The following is a 21134-nucleotide window of genomic DNA, read 5'->3' on the forward strand; positions in this document are numbered from 1 at the left end:
GGCCTACCGACCCAAAGTACTTTCCTAAGAAAGGGCCACCACCAATAGGCCTACTGATTCAAGGTACTTTAAGGATAGCTCTTGGCTTCCCTAGAGAGAGCCACCATCATTAGGTCTACCGTCTTTAAGTTCATCATTTCAGACAAGAAGAAGGCCACCACCATTAGGTCTAACACTTCAAGGTTATACATTCACATTGGGTTCTAGACTCATCATGAATGGCCACCAACAATAGGTCGACCGGTTCAAGACATAGTGTAAAATACCTCATTAGAAATTTATAGAAGGCTACCAACATTAGGTCTACCAATCTAAGACATTCATCCATTCACTTAAGAAAAGGCTACCAACCTTAGGTCTACCAATTCTAAGCCATCTACACATTCATTAGTCATTTATGAAAGGGCTACCAATATTAGGCCTACCGATTCATGATCATTAGGACACTAAGTCAAGATACATTCATTATTCAAGAAGAGGATGCCTAAACCTACCAAGTCAAGATACTTCATTCATGATCACATTCTTCAATACAAGAAAAGGATGCCTTATCCTACCAATTCAAGAGATAACATTCAATCATAACTTTCATTTATGAAGAAGAGGGCACCTAAGCCTACCAATTCAAGTTATACAACATTACATTATATAACCCTTCACATTCCATCATCAACATTTATGAGAGTTAATAGAGAGATAAAATTCAACCCTAATACAATTAGCTTCTAAACAAGATCAACATTCTATCATTGAAATCACATGCAAATCCTTCACATTATACCTTCACCTACACAATATCATCATAATACTTCAATTCCTCAAACTATGACTTCAAGGACATGATCACAATGTACATAGTAAGTAAACACATCCACCTTTCAAGTGGATCAACAATTCAAGAACAATTCTACTTTAACATGAAACTAGGTCAAACTTTCCCTTTCAAGGCTATGATCACAATTCCTCAATTCATCAACAATTCACCATAATTAGACATTGATAATGATACAATTCAATAATCTAAGTCAATCTAAGCATAAATGCACCATCATTCATTCATAATCATCAAACCCACTTTATAAGGTGAAATTTAGGAATCAAGAGAAATCATGGGTTCATAGAGTAAAATCATATTAAATCATCAATTAAACATCAACGTAATCATAATTTATCATTTGAAAACATTTGACGCAAGAACCCATGAGATTGAGTGAAATCTAGGTATTTGAGAAACGTAAAGACTTTGAAAGCTTCTTTGAAATTGACTCTAGAATGAATGCTAACACTAGATAAAGGATCACCATACCTTACAATTGAAGAATCCCATGATACTGAAGAAGAAACACCTTGAAATCCCCAACCCTAGCTTGATCTTGACCTTGATCTCCAATGGAGTTTCTAAGGATAACTTTTTAGAAGGGAAGGGTTTTGATTTGAGAGGTGCAATATAAATGAGGGTTTCAATGTTTTAATACTCTTTAAATATGTTAATACACCTAATATAATTGTCCATGCACTTTAAAAGACTTGGGGTGAATTTATCAATTCACCCATCACTTGGTCGTGTCACTTGACAGCAAGCAGGTGCCACTCACGAACGTCATCCACGGACCGTGGATGGGTCCACAGGATGTACTGTCCAACCATGGTTTGTTTCAAAGACATACCATGAGGGGGCCTGACTTACAGAGCAAGACCAGGAGTCGTAGATCAATCTACTAGCCGTGGATTGTTTTTGTCGTTCACAATATTTTGGCAGCTTGGTGGTTTCCTTGGGTATTGGGGTTTAGACTTAGGGTCCTCGGTGGTCCTTGGGGAGTTGTACCTTAACGTTTAACCCCTAAACACCTTAACCATGGCTCGGGACAACATCAAAACACCTTAAAAACTCAAGACAAACACAAACGCACACACGTTAGGCTCTAGTTTCATTAGTTTAATTTTAGGGTCGTTACACTTCAGGAATAAATAAGATGGGCTATTATATATTGTTATACTTCAAGAATCTGTCTTTAATATGACTAGAAAAATTTCATGATTGCTATTGCACCAACTTATTATTTGTCATCAGGTTCAGGATAACCCGGCAATGCTACTTATTTTGTTTTGGTACTAGGCAACTGATGGAGTTGTGGTGTGACTTGTCTTGAAACTAGTAGACCCAAGGAGCATTGAAACTAGTAGATCCAAGGAGCAGATTGAGGTATGACTTGTCTTAATGTTTGATATCTTTTTTCCCTATTGTTTTCTTCTAACTGTAGTGTTTTCAATGTATAGGCACCTCCATCTAGCTCATCTAGACCTGCCCTTGAATTACCATCAGTAGCTTCCTCAGCACGGGTAGACTGATACTATTTTTACATTGTTGGGTCAATAGTTTCATTGTTTTTAGTTAGAAGGGCTTATCGTGCCGCAGACCTAGATATTTTTCCTACTATTGTTTGTATGTCTTCTATGGTATTCCTCTCCTGGGGAGTTAAAAAATTTAAATGATCTACTTATATTGCAAGACCACGTTGGTTATGACTTGTCAAAGCATATCTTAAGTCATGTGGACAGGCCGACTATGATGCCTTTGTATAAACAGATTCATAGACCTGGTAAATTTTACATTGTAGATTGATTCTTTGCTTTTTATATTGGGTTTTCAGTTCTTTTGCATGCCAATCTTGTGATAACTATGCACTGTCTAGTAATAACCTGCATTTTGCTTTCTTGATTTTCTTCTGCAGGATGGGTCTTTGCCTCCAAGTTTATCAGTCGAATCATCATCTCCATTTACTTCTAGTATATCTTCGAAGGATAGTTAGTTGGTTAGTCTTGGAAGCGATAGACTGCCCCATTTAAGAGCTTATTAGCTTTATAGGAGCAGTGTTTTTACTAGAAAAATTCTAACTTAGCTTCGACTGGATACACCATGACACTGGGGCCTTCCTAGAGTGTAATTAGCTTATAGAAGTATTTTCAACCTTGGTCTGAACAGTCAGAATACTTCAGAAGTTAAGGTCTTCCAATAGTTTGTTGGAGCTGGTTAATATGCTAGCTACAAAGTGTTGGTGTGTTAATTTGCCTTACACCATGATGAAAGCAAAAGTTGTCTCAGCATCAAAACAAAGCAAGTAGTGTTGTGTATTGGACCTAAAGATTCTTCCTTTGTATTATCTACAAAAGGTATAATCATATATTGTCATGTGTTATGTTTTTATCTACCTCCATTAATCCAAATGGTGGTGGAGTAAAATACCCTTTTAACAATGCGGGGATGGGTCTCAAGCTTTGGGGTTGTGGTTCTTCTTCTTCTGATGATTCAAATATAAGTTGTGTGAGTAGCAACAATAAATATATGAATGGATTTTAGGTTTTTGCTCCACCCCATCCGATCTTGTTACATGATGAGGAGGAAGCTAGTACTACTAGTGCTACTAAGAATTCTGACACTAACAATGATCCATCTCACAAAGGAAGCTCTGTTGGATTCTTTAACGAGGATTTACATGATAAAATTGTTGTAGCGGTTGATGTTGATGAAGGTATTTGAAACTAAACTTTCCCTTTAAATGTAGAGTTTTACAATTGTGGTTAATGCCTGTAACCAAGTGAGCTAGCAAAGTCGGGGGATGAAAAATTACATATACATAGATGTTGAACACTTTGGCCCAAATAGTAATTTTGCATAGTTCTGTAATCCTGCTTATCTAAAACACATATGGTTACAATTTTGCTTGTCCTATCATGTAGCATTGTGGATATGTTGTTTCTTATCTCTTTAGATCAAAGTTCTAGTTCACCTTCAGATTTTTGTGAATGTTTGACCCATGGCCTTTGTCACAGAATCTCACAGTTTTTTATTTATGTTTCATACTATATTCCTTACACAGTAACGATTTTTTTTATCCTTGTTTTTCAGGGAACAAGGTCAGTTCTGTATTCGAATGATCGAGAGTCCATCAGTCATTGTGTAGGAAAATGTCGGTAATTGAATTTGAATAGTGGCCAGAAGTAAACTCGAACTATTGTATTGAACAATGAAGAGTTTTTGTACTATTGTCATATTTATTTGAATGCATTTCCTTTTGTGAAATTTATTGATAGTAGAGATCTTTAAGCAATCGCTTTCTAAGTTTTGGTTGTACAAGACATGTTTTTCGAAGTTTATTTGAAATCTATAGCTTTGATTTATTTATTAGCTAATTTTGTGTTTTAGATCACTTATATATTTAATTATTTGATTAATGAATATATGCAAATAATTATTATTATTCTTAAAAATAAAAAAATTGTGGCTACAAAGATTCTACACAACATTGCAACACTTCAAAAGTGTTGCTATAGGGACGTCCAATGTGTGGCTTACTAATTACAAATTAAACCTTGTACATAATAAAAGTTACACTTTATAAGTGTTGTTCTAGATGAGATATAAAGGGGAACACTTTTTAAGTCCTACCAATAACAAAGCAAAGGCCACTCTTTTAAGTGTAGTATAATCAAACTAAAGGTGTTGCTAGTGAATTACTACAAAGTGTGCCCTTTATACCTCTTTGGCCATGCTTTTTAAGTATAGCTGCTTTGGCGACATTTCAAAAGTGTGGCCTAATGTCAAAGGTTATGCTTCTTTAGGCCAGTCCCTAAAAAATGTTGATGAAAGTCCAAAAGTGTAGCCTTTTATGAAAGGCCACACTTTTTGCTAGTTTAGGCTACACTTTACTAGGGTGGTCGTAGGCCTAAAATGTTGTAGTGAGTAGTTCTCTTATGATGTTAAGGACTAAAGGTTGAATAATGTTGATATGATGCTTATGTTGGAGACTTTGCTTATGATTATGATATTGTCTCTTATGCTTATAGTTTATGTTCATGAAGTATCTCTTATGCTTATGGATTATGTCTTGTGTTAAATAACCCTTATAATATGCTCTTATGATGATATGCTAGCTATCATATTCAGTACTTTTGTACTAACGCATACTCTTGCCTACATTCTCATCAAATGTAGGGTCCGGTGATTTAAGTTCCATTCTTGAGGATAGGTTTCTAGAAGTGCAAGGAGTTGAAGACTTGATGAGTCCTTATAGCATGGAGGATAAATCCACTATTTCCTTATGTTTTTTATTTTCATGTTTTGAAACTATTGTATGGGCTGTGACCCAAGAGTATTCAAAGTTGTATCAGAGATGGTTTGAGACAAAGTATAGAAAGACTTCCGCTTGCTTTTATAAAAGACTTCGATTGTATGGATAAAGTTTTAAAATTTACGTACTTTTCTATTATCTTATGTTATGATATGCTAGGGGCTTGTATGATACCCCTTAGGGGTCAAGTACACCATGTTACATCTAGGGTGCACCCCTGTGTCGTGTCAAACTTGGTATTCAGAGCACAAGGTTTTGAATGGTTCTAGGATTATGTCAAACCACGTCTAGTAGAGTCTTTTTCATAAATGTGAAGCACGCCACATTTATGAATAGAAGGCTATTAGATGTTTAGGAAGCTTCACTTCGTCATTCTCTAAGTCGTTCCATAATGTTTAACGCTATTAGGTCCTTCTCCTAATCCGTACCCTATGGTTTTTAAGGTATGACTAATACCAAGGAAAATTCTAGGAGAAATGAGGAAGAAAATGTGGATCATGAGGTTCCTCCCCAAGCTCCTCCTCAAGCTCCGGTTGATCCTCTAATTGAGAATGTTACTTATGCGGTGTTGTTTAAAGTCTATTCTCAATTATACATTTGTGAATGATGATTATATGTTGTGAAAGGTTTTCTCAATGTATAATATATCTTGAATTGGTAAGCTTAGGGCATCCTCTTCATGTGTAATTAAAAGTGATCTTGATAGATATACATTGAATTGGTAGGCTTAGGGCATCCTCTTCATGTGTGTAATAATGAACCTTGAATCGGTAGGCCCATGGCATCCCTTTCATAAATGATTAATGAATTATTCTAAGGCTTTGTCTTGAATCGGTAGACCAATGGTATCCCTTTCATAATGAGTCCATGAACTACTATAATGATGAACCTTGAATCGGTAGACCAATGGTATCCCTTTCATGACAATTCAATGAGCTATTCTAATAATGTACCTTGAATCGTAGGCTAATGGCACCCTTTCATGTGTGTAATAATTTACCTTGAGTCGGTTGGCCAATGGCATCCCTCTCATGTATAGTAATGATAAAAGAGAATGAACTACTCTATGGGAATTTAATGTTTGGCACCGAGTGGATATTGTGAGTGGAAGCTCTCCCCATATTAGGTCGTGTTTCTAGTAACAACCTCCTTATCCCATAACTATATTTCCACATAGGTTATTCTCTAGTGGATCCTCCTAAGATAAAATATTATCGATTCTACCTTAGGCAAGTAGACCAACACTTTACGGTGTAGGATAGACACCGGATTCCATGTTTTTCTCACATGGTCTTTGTCGTTTAGGGCTTATTCCCATCATGTGAGTTATCTACTATGGTTACTCAAGAAGTTCTATGAAATGTGGGTAGGGGTATGGGACTTCATCCATGCATTGCACGAGTAGGCTTTGAAAGTGGTCATGGTGTGTTCCTTAAAAGCTATAATGTCTAATGAAATGAATATGTCTATAATGATGTTATTGAGAATATTGACATGAAGGCTAAATGAAATGATGAATGCTTAACTTGGATTGATTCTGTGAGTTGCTTTCCTTGACATGACTTATTAAATGTGAATGTTCCTTGTGTATTAGTATTAACTAAAGATGGGATCACAGAATGGTAAATAAGACTATGGTGGCCCAAAAGGGATACTTAGTATGAGTGGTATTATGGGATGCCATTCATACATTGAGCAAGTATAACTTAGGGTTACCTAAGAGATGATTCTATTATGTTATAATGATATATATGATGAACATGCTTGTGACTTGTGTTTTACACAAAGTGAATGATGATTTTCAAACTTTGTAAATGCATACTTTTCAACTAAAATGTCTCTTTTAGCATGTTTTCAAGGATTTTGTGCATTGCCATCATACTTAGTGCATTTTTGTACTAACCCATATTTTCTACATTTTTCAAAAAGTGTAGGTTTCAGTTCTTAAGGTGATCTTCTTTTGGATTCAAGCTTGGATCTACTATTCTCCTAGTTTGTGGTGAGTCCTCAAGATTCGAGGATGTATAAGTCACTAGTAGTTTATTTCTAGTCATTTTATGTTTCGAACTATGTTGAAGGGGTGTGACCCTATTGTTGATTCAAATATTGTATTAGATGGCTATTTGAGATAAGTTAGACTTTCGCTTGCTTTTATAAAAGACTTCGATTGTATGGATAAAAGTTTTTAAATTCCGCATCATTTCTTATGTCTTATGTTATGATATGCTATGAGGTTTGTATGAGGATTTTCAGAGTCTTGTATGTCGTGTCACATCTATGGGGTACTCTTGGGTCGTGACAAACATGGTATCAGAGCATAAGATTTTAGGATGATGTCTCATAAGCCACGTCTAGTAAATTCTTGTTCATGAGTGTGAAGCGCGCCACATTTGTGAATGAGAGGCTTAAGATGTTAGGAAACTACACTTCTTTCATTACTCTTAAGTCGTGCCATAGTGTTTAGCTCTATAAAGTCCCTCTCCTAACCCTTCTCTTGTGTCTTCAGGAAATGAATACACGAAGGGCTAACGCAAGAAGAATGGAGGGTAACAATGTCATTGAGCAAGCTCCTCAAGTGAATCAAGCTCCGGTTAACCCTCCAGCTATGTCAGAAGTGGAAGTGTAACGACTCGCAAAATGGTAGGATGAACTAGATCCTAATCGTGAGTGTCAACATCAAGACACGTGTTAGACCTAGTAGTGTTGAAGGTCATCTATGGATTAGCATAGGGTTTCAAGGGTAAAGGCCAATGCCAAGGGGGGAAAAGCCTTATCCAAGGGCTAAGACTTCCCAAAGCTTGGCCAACACTGCCTCATGACCACGACCACTTTCACGGCTAGTGGACTTGACAACGGACCGCGAAGTGGTCCGTGAAGATCAATTGGGCACTTGGGTGGCAAGGCTTTGAGGCCAAGTTACTACTCCAAGTCCACGACCACTTTCACTGCCAGTGGTCTTGACCACGGACCATGAAGTGGTCCGTGAAGATTTCTTAGCATCTTGGGGCTTGTCAAGGAAAAATGGAGTCACTGCCTAGAGACCACGGGCCGTGGCCCCCCTTCACGAGCCGTGAAGTTGGGTGTGGTCCCTGATGGGGTAGCCCAAATTTAGGAGTTTTAAGTAATTTCCCTTTTATTATTTATTAACTGGGGTTGATTTTAAATGGTTTATATCATTACTATAAATAGTTTCAAGTCTTAAAACACCTATTTTACCCCATTATTCAAAAGACCCAAATCAAAACCCCAAAGTTCTTCCTCCCTCAATATTTCTCTCTCTAACTCAAGGAAGAAGAATAAGTGGGAGGTAGGGTTGGATTCAAGGCATTTCTTCATCAAATTTCTTGGGGAATCTTAGTAAATGTATGGTGATCCTTCATCTAGGGTTATCTTTCACCCTAGAGTCAATTTCAAAGAAGTTTTCAAAGTTTTCAAGTTCATGAAACCCCAAGGGTTTTACTCAATCTCATGGGTTCTTTCTTCAAATGATTTCAAATGGTTTTTAATGTCATATATTGATTGTATTGGTGTTTCATTGATGATTTATGATGGAAATACTCTATGAACCCATGATTCTTCTCAATTTGTAAATTGTTCTTTATGAAGTGGGTTTGTTGATTATGAATTAATGTTTATGGATCTATGCCTAGATTGATTTATATTATTGAATTGTATCATCATATATGCCTAATTATGGTTAATTGTTGGTGAATTGAGGATTTGTGATCGTAGCCTTGAAAGGGTAAGTTTGACCTAATTACTTGTTGAATTAGAATTGTGCTTTAATTGTTGATCCACTTGAAAGGTGGAGGTGTTTACTTACTATGTATATTATGATCATGGCCTTGAAGGCATAGTTTGAGGAATTGAAGTATTATCATGATGTTGTATATGTGAATGTGAATGTGATGTGAAGGATTTGCATGTGATTTCAATAATAGAATGATGATCATGTATATGATGTAATTGTGTTGTTGTTGATAGTATATTCTCAATTGACACTCATGAATGATGATGATGGAAAGTGAAGGATTTCTATAATGAATGTTGAATCTAGAATTGGTAGGCTCATGTATCCTTTTCTTGTATAATGAATGTGTCTTGACTTGATGAATATGAATCGACAGGCTAGTGGCATTCCTTTCTTAATGAGTTGATGTAACATGAATCGATAGGCTAGTACCATTCCTTTCATGAGTAAAGAATGTAATGAGGGACCATGAATCGATAGTCTTATGGCATTCTTTTCATGGGGACTCTAGAGCTATCATTGAATGTACCTGGATCGATAGGCTTATAGCATTCCTTCCTTGTGTAATGATGTATCATGGGTTGATAGGCCAATGTCACTCCTCTCTAATACACTAATGTAATGTGAATGAAATAATCTATGGTAATGTAGGCTAAGCTCCGAGTGGATATGGTTAGATGGAAACTATCCCAATTTTAGGTTAGAGTTCCAAGGAACATCTTCCTATCCCATGACTATGTGCCCACATAGGATATTAGCTAGCGGATTCCATCCGAGCTAATGTTATCGTTCTACCTTAGGCAAGTGGAACACCTCATTATGGTGTGGGGCTATAGGACACCGGATTCCATGTCTAGCTTGCATGGTTTATGTCAGTTAAATGCTTATTCCCATCATGTGAGATGTGCATTATGGTTTCTTGAGAGGTTCTATGAAGTGTAGGTGGTCGTATGGGATGCAATCTATACATTGCACGAGTAGGCTTTGATAGGGTCATAGTGAGTTCTCTAAGTCTTAATGACTAATGTATGAAAGTCCTCTAAATGAAGTAATTGAAGAATGTTGACTCCTAGATGCTTAATGTGATATGCATGCTATACTTGGGTTATACTATGAGTTATTTTCCCTTGTCATGTCTTATGAAATGTTATGTCTCTTATGTACAAACATTGTGTAAAGGTGAAAAGGAAGGAATGGTAAGTTCACTTTTGATGACCTTAATGTGGTTCCTTGGTGTGGATGGTGGTCTGGGACTCTATCCATGCATTGTACAAGGTATAGCATGAGGGTTGCTTAAGGTGAAGGTCTAAAGTGAAGGTAACGGGTTACATGATGATTTTGTCTAAATGTGGTATTATGACTTGCATGATGATTATACTTGTATTGTATGTCTATTATGCTATTGTACATGATATTTCTAACTGAAATATCCCTTTTAAAGCATGTTTTTGCCTGGTCATCATACTTGGTACATTTTTGTGTGCTAACCATATTTCTCTTATTTATTTTACTACAAGTGTAGGTTCCGACAAGTGATTTTCTTACTCTAGATTGAAGTGCTTTGATTGCTATTCCTCCAAGATCAAGTGGTATGTCCTCATAGATCGAGGACAAGTGTTTTAGAAGTTTCTCTTTATTTCATGTAATAGACATTTAGTAGTTTTTGATTGTAAATGTCCATTTCCCTAACATGTTCGAGATTGTGTCTAAGATGGCCATGTGAGACTTAGACTTCTGCTCTGTCTTTGAAAGATTGTTAAATGAATGTTTAAAATCGTATGGTTTTAAATGAAAAGTTTTAATTATGTACTATTGCTATTACTTATGCGATGAATGAATGCAATGAGGCTTGTATAAGACCCCTTCGGGGTCTAGTACGCCGTGTTATGACTAGGGAGTGCTCTCAGGTCATGATAGAAAGTTAGGTCGGCTCTTCTAATGTTGACTCAAGCCGTGAAAACTCAAGCCCAAGCTATGACGGCCCAAGCCAATAGAGATGTTGGGACTCATGTGAACCTTAATGTGAAATCTACGGCTACTAGGTTGAGAGATTTTGTTAGGATGAATCCTCCCATGTTTCTTGGTTCCAATGTGGGAGAGGATCCTCAAGAATTTATGGATGAGGTTAACAAGGTAGTTGATGCTATGGGGCTGATTTCAATATAAAAGGCAGAGCTAGCCACTTACCAATTGAAGGATGTCGTTCAAGTTTGGTATACTCAATGGAAGAAAAATAGGTTGATAGGAGCGAGTCCCATTGATTGGGATGTGTTTAAGAAAGCATTCATTGATAGGTTCTTTCCCCATGAGTTGAGGGAAGCTAAGGTAGAATAATTCATTAACCTTAGGCAAGGTAACATGAGTGTTCAAGTGTATGCTTTGAAGTTTACCCTACTATCCAAGTATGCTCCATCTATGGTGGCGGATCCGAGGGATGAGATGAGTAGATTTGTGATGGGTGTGTCCGACTTAGTTGTGGAAGAATGTTGTACGGCAATGATCCATGATAACATGAATATCTCTAGGCTTATGGTGTATGCACAACAAATTGTGGAGTTAAAACTCAAGAGAAAGAAAAGAGAGATGAAGAGAGCTAGGTTCGATGAACAAGGTAAACCAAGGTTCAAAAAGAGATCTTCCAACCAAGATTCTTCAAACACTCCTAGGATTAACAAAGAGAAAGGTAATGGGTCTCCATTTCCTAAGCCTACTTGCACCAAATATGGAAAGAAGCACCATGGGAAGTGCCTAGCCACTAAGGATGGTTGCTATGGTTGTGGAAAGAGTGACCATCAAGTGAAAATTGCCCTACACTCTCGGCAAAAGGAAGAGAGGCCAAACAAACTTCTCTTAGTGGCCCGAATCCTAATGCTCCAAAGTATGGTCACTTTTATGCACTTCGTTCTAGAGATGACAAAGGAGTCCTTCGGGATGAAGGCACCAGTATGTTGATAGTTCCTTATAGATGTAAATGTTTTATTAAGATCCTTATGCTATTTTTTAGATTTTTTATGTTAGCATTAGTAGGGGTTTACTCCCAAGGGGGAGATGCTATGCTTAGAAAGCAAGATTGTTGAGAGTTCTGATATCCTTATCTTCTTCTTCTATTCATATTCAAGCTTGAGACAAAGAGCTCCTTGTGGCTTGTTTCATGTTTTGGAGTCATGTGTGATTTATGTGTGTCCATGGTCTCCTTATGTTGTGCATGTTCTTGGTGAAATTCATGTTTAATGAGAAAATGATTTTTCATGATTTATATTCCTCGTGCTGATGTGCATGTAGTATGAGTTGCCTATAAGCTTCATGAGATGAATTGTTGAACATGCTTAAAAATGTGCTTTTGAGAGTAATCGCCTAATTTTCATCATGATGTATTATGAGCGTGCTTTTAGTTGGAGAAAATAGTTCCTCCTATGAAATTGAGCAATGTTGATGTTTTCATGCATAATGGGTTGTTAGATGTAGTTCCTACTTCCTTGTGTTGCATTAAGATGGAGTTGATGTTTCCTCCTTTGAATTGTGTATTATTTAGATGTTTCATGCATGATAGGCTACTAGTATTGAGTCTTTAATTCTATAAGGTGTCTAGATCGTCATTCGAGGATGAATGTTCCCAAGGGGCAGATAATGTAACACCCAGAAAACTAGTCAGTGAAAGTAGAGCCTTTCGTGAGAAATTTAGAGTTTGATGTGTGGTTTAGAATTGTAAAATGGCTTCCCGTACTTAGGATAAAGTGTTTAGGGGCAAAAACTCAAGGTACAACTACCCAAGAACCAACCAAGGACCCTTTAGGAGGACCCTAAAGCCTAACTCCAAAACTGCCCAAGTTGGTGACCTACAGATGGGACCTACTGGGCGTAGGTCCATCCATGACTCGTGGGACCTGGTCGTGGGTAAAGAGCCATATTGTTGAGCTGCAGGCCATGACCTACGGACCTACAGGTCGGCCAGTAGGTCCATTGATAAGTCCACAAATTGGACTCATTTAGGCTATATTTTAATAGAAATTGTGTCCTCAAATACTCATTTTATCTCAATATCTGATAAAGACCCTTAAGCTTCAGGTATTTGGAGTTTGAAGGAAAACATGGACACTACGTCGCAAAAAGGAATGAAAAAGCTGAAAAGAACGAAGAAACGAAGGCATGAGGATCGCCGAGTCTACTTTGCGAGTTGCCGAAAGGTTTTACTTCGCCTTCTGTTCCAATGTGCTGATCCTTGAAGGAAAGGATCAAGTCAGCGGAAAAAGGGAGCAGTCGGCGTATAGCCGAGAAGTTTCGTGAAGCGGTACCATGTCGCCCAATGACCTAGAGCATGACGATGCTGAAGGCTAGAGATGGAGATGAACTACACCAAAAGGGTGAATCGTCGAGTTGATCGGCGATTCCGACTAACGACGGCGAATGATACACTACAGCATAAATTTGTGAAAACTATAAATACTAGTTAGAGTTTTAGTTTTAAGGGTCGAACGTTTATTATAATTTTCATATAGAATAGTATTTTTTGATATTTTTGCTCTAAGCTTGAGAGGGTTTCGAAGACTTGAAGATCCAAAGGGTTTCATCTTTAAAATTTGGGTTTGGGTCTCTTGGATTCTTCAATTTTCGCATGTATCAAGCCTTAAATCCTCATACCCACTTGAATGCAAGCTCAATTTGGTATAAATTTCTATCTCTTATACATGAGTGGCTAAAAACCCCAATTCTTAGGGTGTGATTTAGCGAATATGGGTTAAGATAATTATTGGGTCTTGCTTGTTGATAGCTTAATCATAGTTTAATTGTGATTTCGTTTAGTGGTTGTCGATGAACTTAATGAGGTTGTAGTTGCAAATATAATCTCATATATGTGTTTTCGGCTTGCTCGAGAAAGAGGTCGTAAAACTAAGACCACTAAATTGATGGCCAGTGCGAGTGGGTTGACATGAGGTTCAACTCAAGAGAGTGAACCCTAGTCCCATGTCCACACACTCAGCTCGAGAGAGTGAGTGGGTTAAGGTGGAGGTTGTTCTTCATGCAGCAAGTGAGTGTCCGAGAGGAACCCGCTTGAAATGGGGTAAGTGGCTCGAGAGAGAGCTTATCCCCCTTAAAGTCTAGCCTAGTCATAATTATTCTATGAATCTTAAATCGAAAGGATGTACCCAATAATCTAGCTTAACCAGTATTCCCGTCACATCCCAAGGATCCCCTCTCATTACTTAGAAACCCTCGTTTATTTTATTGTTTTTACTTACTAGTGACAAAACCCCCCATTGTTGATTGACACTCTTGTGTCCGCCTTTAATTTACAATGTTTTTAATCATTAATGTCTTTAGCTACGACTAGTTAGAACTAAGTTTTATTTTTCTATGAATTCTCAAACCACCCTCTTGGGAGCGATCCCAACCCTTGGTTGGGTTACTAAACTATTGTACGATCGTAGACACTTTCATCGGAAGTTGTGTCTTGATTACGCAAACATTAAAATGGCGCCGCTGTTGGGGAGTGGTGTTATTGAGAATTTTTAGATTGGTGGAATTTTTGTTCTTTTTATTTGTAATTAACTCACTTAATTTTTAGTTTTGTTTTGATTGTTGGAGTTTTGAAGCAGGGGAGTTGAACATATCGAGCAGTACTTTCAAGCGAATGGAGCTGCCTTCATTAAAAGGGATGATATTTTGAGATATGATCCTAACTTTTAGGGAATTGGAAGGCAAACAACTTCATGAGGCATGGTTGAGGTTCAAAGCACTTCTAGGTCAATGCATTACTCACGGAATCTCTGAAAGAGTCACTTAGGAATCTTTCTACCCAAGTCTTAGTCTAGGAAACAGAATGATGGCTGATCAAATTGCCTCGGGTAGCCTTGTACGACAACCCTTTGAAGAAGCAGCCAAATTGCTAGACAACTTAACTGAGCCAGATCAGAAAATGAAAAAGAGAGATTTCAACTTAGTGATCCTGCTAACTCAGTTAGATGAGCTGACAAAGAACATTGAGGATCTTGAAGTCCAGTGCAACAAGAAAGAGCGCTACGTTCCTCCTCATGAACGAAGGAGAATTAAGAACAAAGAGGATGAACAGAACAAACAAATGCTCACACTTCTACTCCAGAAATCCAGTAAGCAACATAGGGTACTGGAGCAGCTCAGGGAGAATGTATCGTTGTTGAACCAGATGACGACCTCCCATGCTATGCTCATTCAACTACTAGGTTCTCAAATGGATCAAGTGTTGACTGAACTCTATCCGGATTTTAAAGAAGGATTGCCTAACGAAGCTGAGGCAAACCTCACCATTAGAGTATAAATGTTAAATTGTGTCGTGCCACGACGTTAACTAAGGCGCTATTTGGGAGGCAACCCAAAACCCTTAAATGTTTGTAATTTGTTATTTTTGAAATAAAGGTGTGTTGATTTTGTAGGATTGGGCATGAAAAGTTTGTGAAAAGTACAGGATGAATTACACAAATCCAATTGGCAAATTGTCGACTAGATCGGCAACCCCCACAAAGACCGTCGTTTGGATCCTCACCTTGACTAAGGGTCCTGTAAAACTCGGTGAGGTAGATAAACACTCGACAGATCACCGAGTAGTGGAGCAAATTCAACTAATGTCGCAGAATGGGTGAGATCTAGATAGTTTTTATAAAGCCACGGGTTTAGACTTTCAACCTTTTTCATATTCTCTCACTCTCGATTTTTGCAAAATCGCACCCACTTAGTATTTTCAAAATCTTCGCATCTTGTGAGTATTTTAGCTGCTTTAGTAGTGCTTGGATCTGTACTAATCTGCTGCCTAGCATCACAGTCTTGACTTAATCTACCTAAAAGACATGGCCAAACCCAAAGTCGCAGGGAGAAACATGCCACCCCGAAATAAGGGTAAGAGGATTAAAATCAATAAAGGTGCAGTTGTATCAAAAGGCAAGGCTACAAACCCTTCCGTAAATGGTAAAAATGGGAGAAAAAAGGGCAAGGCACTGACATCACCAGAGAGAATCTCTGACAGCAAGGGCATTTATGACATTTATCTCACTGCTTGTGGGAGTACTGATGAACAACAAGAAAGACAAAGCACAACCTCTAATGATGATGAGTTGATAATGGCACATAGAGCTGAGTTGGGTTCTAAAAAACTGAATGATCCATTTAGGATCCGGAAGACTCCGCTGACCACTCCTATTCCCCTAGTCCCACAACAAGCAATAGTGTTGGCATCGCCAATACAGGGTCCTCCTCCCAAGTTAATGAACAGATTGAAGACAGAAGGATTAAGGACAATTCTTGAAGAAAAACATCTCTCCACTAATGGAGTGATTGATAGGTATCCAGAGATTATGAGATGTTTGAAATCACATAACTTCAAGATTTTCACAAAGCCCCGTGGCCCGTGTGTTGCAACCTCGGTCAGAGAGTTCTATAGTGCATACAGTGCATTGATACCACATAGAAAGAAGCTGGTAGCCAAATTTGAACTGGTTGACTATGTAGTTGTGAGAGGAAAGAAAGTGTATTGCGCCCCTCCTGCTATGAATGTTGTTCTGGGGTGCACCGCTACACTCGAGGACAATAGTCAAATCATGATCAGAAAAACGTCACTGGAAAGTATGAAGGCATGGTTGGCCCCATTGATATCCGATGGTACACCAAAGTGGCTTGAGACTGGCGCAGTTATCGAACAGAAGGACCTGAATGTGGTGGCAAGATATTGGTTTGGCTTCATCAGTAGCACAATTATGCCTTCACAGAATGAATCTATCCTTCGCCACGCAAAAGCAGCCTGCATAGGTTGTCTTATTAAAGGAACAACAATAAACATTGGTACAATCATTGCTTCAGAAATACTCATGCATGCAAGGCAGAGCCAGACCTCACTTTCATTCCAGTATTGATCATAGAATTATGCAAACAAGCTCGGGTACCTCGAGATGCCAAGAAAGGTTGGAGGATCAAAGTCGAGTACCTAAAGGATCAAGTAGAAAGGAAGAAGGCAGCATCGGTGGAGTTAGTAAACACAGAATCATCATTTGCAGAGGCATCTCTGCCTATTCCGGCCCCTGGGCCTTCAGGCTTCCTTGGCGAAGGCTCCTCCTGCTGGATCCAGTTAAGATAGCTTTTCTAGGGTCACTCCGGGCACTAATGCCCAGACAGATGGAGCGACCACTTCGATAGGATCCCCTCTTTACCTCTGATATACCGTGAGTTTACGATATTTTTAATACATTTCACTTAAGAATTGTGTGTGTCTAGGGACTTTTTGTATTGGTTTTTATGTGTTTTTATCATGTTTTGTAGGAAATATGTTTAGGCACCGAAGTAAAGAGACAGCCGAAAGAAATGTAGAACAAGGCATCTACGGAGGTGATCTACGGACCGTAGGTCCACTCTCCGTAGATCAGCAGGCAAGGCATGGAATGCAAATCAGGGAAATCTAACCAAGTATGGAACCACAGTGGCCATTGACGGTTCGTAGATTGATCTACGAATCGTACTGCTGATCTATAAAATAATATTGTAAGGGTTCCAGTACGTGATGTTTGAAGATTCTAAGTGTGGAGCTATGGAGAGGGATTGACGAATCGTAGATTGATCTATGGTCTATTCTGGAGTTTCGTCGTTTAATTCAGATAAGCTGATTTTTGGAAGCTAAAATATTTTCTGAGTCCTGCCTAACGGAAGGGACTCACGGACTGTAGATCCATTGATGGTCCGTGGGTCAGTCTCGTGGAATGAAGACGCGTTTCTGAACAAACTTTCCTTATTTTGTTTCCCTTTTAGTTTAGGACTTGTTTTCTATAAATAGGATATGTAAACCTCATTTTTGGGGGTTAGATTTTAGTACTTTTATTCTAGTTCTTGACTTGGGAGAATAACTTGCAACTTTAGCAATTCATAATTTCCTAAGTTCGTTTTAAATATTTTGGTGTTGCAATTCAAGTTGAATTTCTGGGTTTATTATTCTTCTTACGTAAGTTCATAATTCTTTCATCTAAAACAATGAATTATGTTCACATGAATATGGTTAACTAAGCTCCACAACTAGGGTTGTGGGAACCATGAACGATTAACAAAGTATGAATAGTAAATAAGCAATTCTTGAATAGTGTTTTGCGTGCATTGATAATTCTTTCGTTTAGAAGTCTTTTTAACGAGTGCATGCGTTAGAACTCGCCTTGTTGCTACTTGCCGGACTAAGGATATAATTAACAAGAAAAGAATTATCAATATCAATTTAGTGTGATACTATCTAATAGTATAGTGTCGATTGGTGCGAAGTAATAACTAAGCCAAACATCAATGTGATGTCTAATAAGAGGTAAATGTAAGGGTTAGTAAATTATACACACGTAGCCGGACCAAGGTGCGGGGTGAAATTCTCCAGATGCCGGACCAATGATTTAGAGATACCTAACTTATCACTTCACATGTAGTACACTAGGAAAGGATTGCTATTATTAGGATTACTGTGTTATGAGCTTGTGAGGAACACGTATACCCTAGTTAATTCTCTCATCTTGATAACAACCAAAATTGACTTTTGTTTACTGATTACTTACTGAAATCTTACAATTTGTTTCACAAGTTCCCCCCCCCCCTTTTAATTACTTGCGTCTAGAAGTAATTTGACTAAACGAATATAATTGTTGGTTAAAGTGAAGTCTAAACCATTTTCCTCGTGGGATCGACCCCAACCTACAAGTTGGGTTCTTTACTTGATAACGATCGTTTATGCTTCTTTAGGGAGGTGTAATTTGAGTGTATCAAATTTTGGCGCCGCTGCAGGGGAATTTTGCTTTTAGAATTATTTTAACGACATTATTGAACTTTAGTCAAATATTTCCTAATTTTACTTTTTCTTTTTCTTTGTATCTCTCAGGTTTTGACTCTAGTGTATGCCAAGTACACGGAGCTAGGGTGAACCACTTACGCGTTATGATTCAGAGTTGAACCGAACATTGTGAAGAATGAACAATCAAGGAGTTCAAGTTAATCCTATCAGAGGCAACCTAGATGATGAAATCGAGTTGCAACCTCCGAGGGTAGTTGGTGGAGACAACCAGGTTCAAGCTGAAAATCAACTAGGAGATGCAGTGTAGGGGTGCATTGTCCACCAGACCCACAACTGCATGACAACTATAGGGGCAACGTCAATATTGCTGACTCTAATGGACCTCTTGTCCTACCCACTTTGCCTCCGGGGCATACATTTGTAGTGACCAGTACCTTGATGCAGATGCTTACAGCGAGCGGCTTGTTCTCGAGATCCCTATAAGAGGACCCACTTGCTCACATAGCCAAGCTAAGGGTTGTTTGCAAAACCTGTGTAGGTCAACCAGACTTGGATATGGATGTCATCGGATTGCGAGTGTTCCCTCTATCACTGACACGCAATGTTGTTGTATGGTTCACTGAGCTCCTTTATAACTCAATCTATACATGGGACCAACCGAAGGATGTGTTCTTAGCAAGATATTATCCAGTGTCCAAGAAGCTCAATCACAAAGATAAAGTCACAATTTTGTGGCATTACCTGGAGAGTCTGTGAGTAGCTCTTGGGATAGATTCACTGCGTTTGTAAGAGGTGTTCCAAATCACCGTATTGATGATGACTCGCTGAAGGAATATTTCTATCGAGGTCAGGATGACAACAATAAAGTAGTGCTTGATACTATTGCAAGAGGATCATATGGTGAACGCACGTAGGCACAAATTGCAGAAAAACTGGAGAAGATCTCTCGCAACAATAAAGCATGAAGCACTAGGAGGTCGGATATTGGGAGAAACACATTTGCCGTTCATGATACAAACAATCAGTCTACGGATGAGATTTGTGAGGAGATAGCTCAGATGAGGACCGAGTTAGGGTTGGCATTGAAGCATGTGAGCGGAGGTTCGGAAAAGGAAAATGTTGCGAACTGTTTGACTAGAACTCCACCACCAGTTGAAGAGTGTTACTATGAAGAGGATGCTTATGCGGTGAATGATCAGACGGGGTGTTTCCGACCAAACTCCCAAGGATCCAACATGGAAAATTGGCGCCAAGATCAGAACTATGACAATTACAACCGAGAGGGTCAATATGTCTGGGATGGGAACTTCAATCGCGACAACAACTACAACCGAAATAACTATGGCAACAAAAATGATGGGTTGTACCTTATGTTCCTCCTCAAAATTAGGAATCTGGTACTAGGGAAGCTGGAGGCAATATGGCGCGTATTGAAGATATGATGCAAAAGATGATGAGAAGGTTTGATGCAACTGATGAGAATGTGAAGGAGATAAGAAACGACTTGTCTAGTATTGGTCAAAAGGTTGATGCCCATGCAATGTCAATAAAGCATCTAGAGCAGCAGATGAATCAGTTGTCTACTACAGTGAACCCACGTCAACCTAGTACTTTTCCTAGCAACACCATCCAGAATCCTAAGAATGATGGTCATTGTATGGCAGTTACTACTCGAGGGGGTAAGCAAACCATTGATCCACCTATGTCTTCTGTTATGGATGGTGAAATTAGAAAAGAAGATGATGTGGTAGAAGTTAGAGAAGAGTCTGAGAATGTGACAGAGAAAGAAGCAGAGATATCTCAGAAAGTGGTCCCCATACCTAGACCTCCACCACCTTTTCCACAGAGGTTAGTGAAGAAGACTGAAGATGGTAAATATCGCAGGTTTATTACTATGTTGAAGCAACTTTCCATCAACGTTCTTTTGATAGAAGCTTTGGAGAAAATGCCTGGGAATGCGAAGTTTATGAAAGATATGGTGACAAAGAAAAGGTTTGTGAGTTTTGAAGATGATGATAGATTGCAGCATTGTAGCACTATTGCTACAAGGTCTTTTGTGCAGAAAAAAAGAAGACCCTGGTGCTTTCACGATCCCATGTATTTTAGGGTTGTTACACTTTGCTAATGCATTGTGTGATCTTGGTGCTAGGATCAACCTCATGCCATTGTCTATTTATAAGAAGTTGGGGGATCCAAAGCCTACTACGATGCGGTTACTTATGGCCGATCGAACCGTGAAAAGGCCTATTGGTGTACTCCATGATGTGCTAGTGAAAGTGGAGTCGTTCATTTTTCCAGCGGATTATGTGATTCTTGACTGTGAGGTTAATTTTGAGGTTCCCATCATCCTTGGTAGACTATTCCTTGCCACAGGGAATGCATTTGTTGATATGGAGAAGGGGCAGATGAAGTTCAGACTTAACAATGAAGAAGCAACTTTCAATATCTGTAGGTCCATGAAGTAGCGTAATGAGCTTCA

The 21134-nt window shown here is 38.5% G+C and overlaps 1 long non-coding RNA gene across 1 annotated transcript; it reads left to right on the forward strand.

Annotated features, from left to right (window-relative positions):
- The first annotated feature begins 2186 nt into the window (after positions 1–2186).
- On the forward strand, positions 2187–2778 carry LOC125829077 (uncharacterized). The gene is made up of 3 exons (XR_007443070.1): positions 2187–2203; positions 2278–2340; positions 2733–2778. It is a non-coding gene; the product is annotated as an uncharacterized LOC125829077 (long non-coding RNA).
- Positions 2779–21134: the final 18356 nt, after the last annotated feature.

This window comes from Solanum verrucosum, unplaced genomic scaffold (assembly GCF_900185275.1).
Source record: "Solanum verrucosum unplaced genomic scaffold, falcon-dt-bn FXZP01000007.1, whole genome shotgun sequence".
In the NCBI taxonomy this organism is placed as follows: Eukaryota; Viridiplantae; Streptophyta; class Magnoliopsida; order Solanales; family Solanaceae; genus Solanum; species Solanum verrucosum.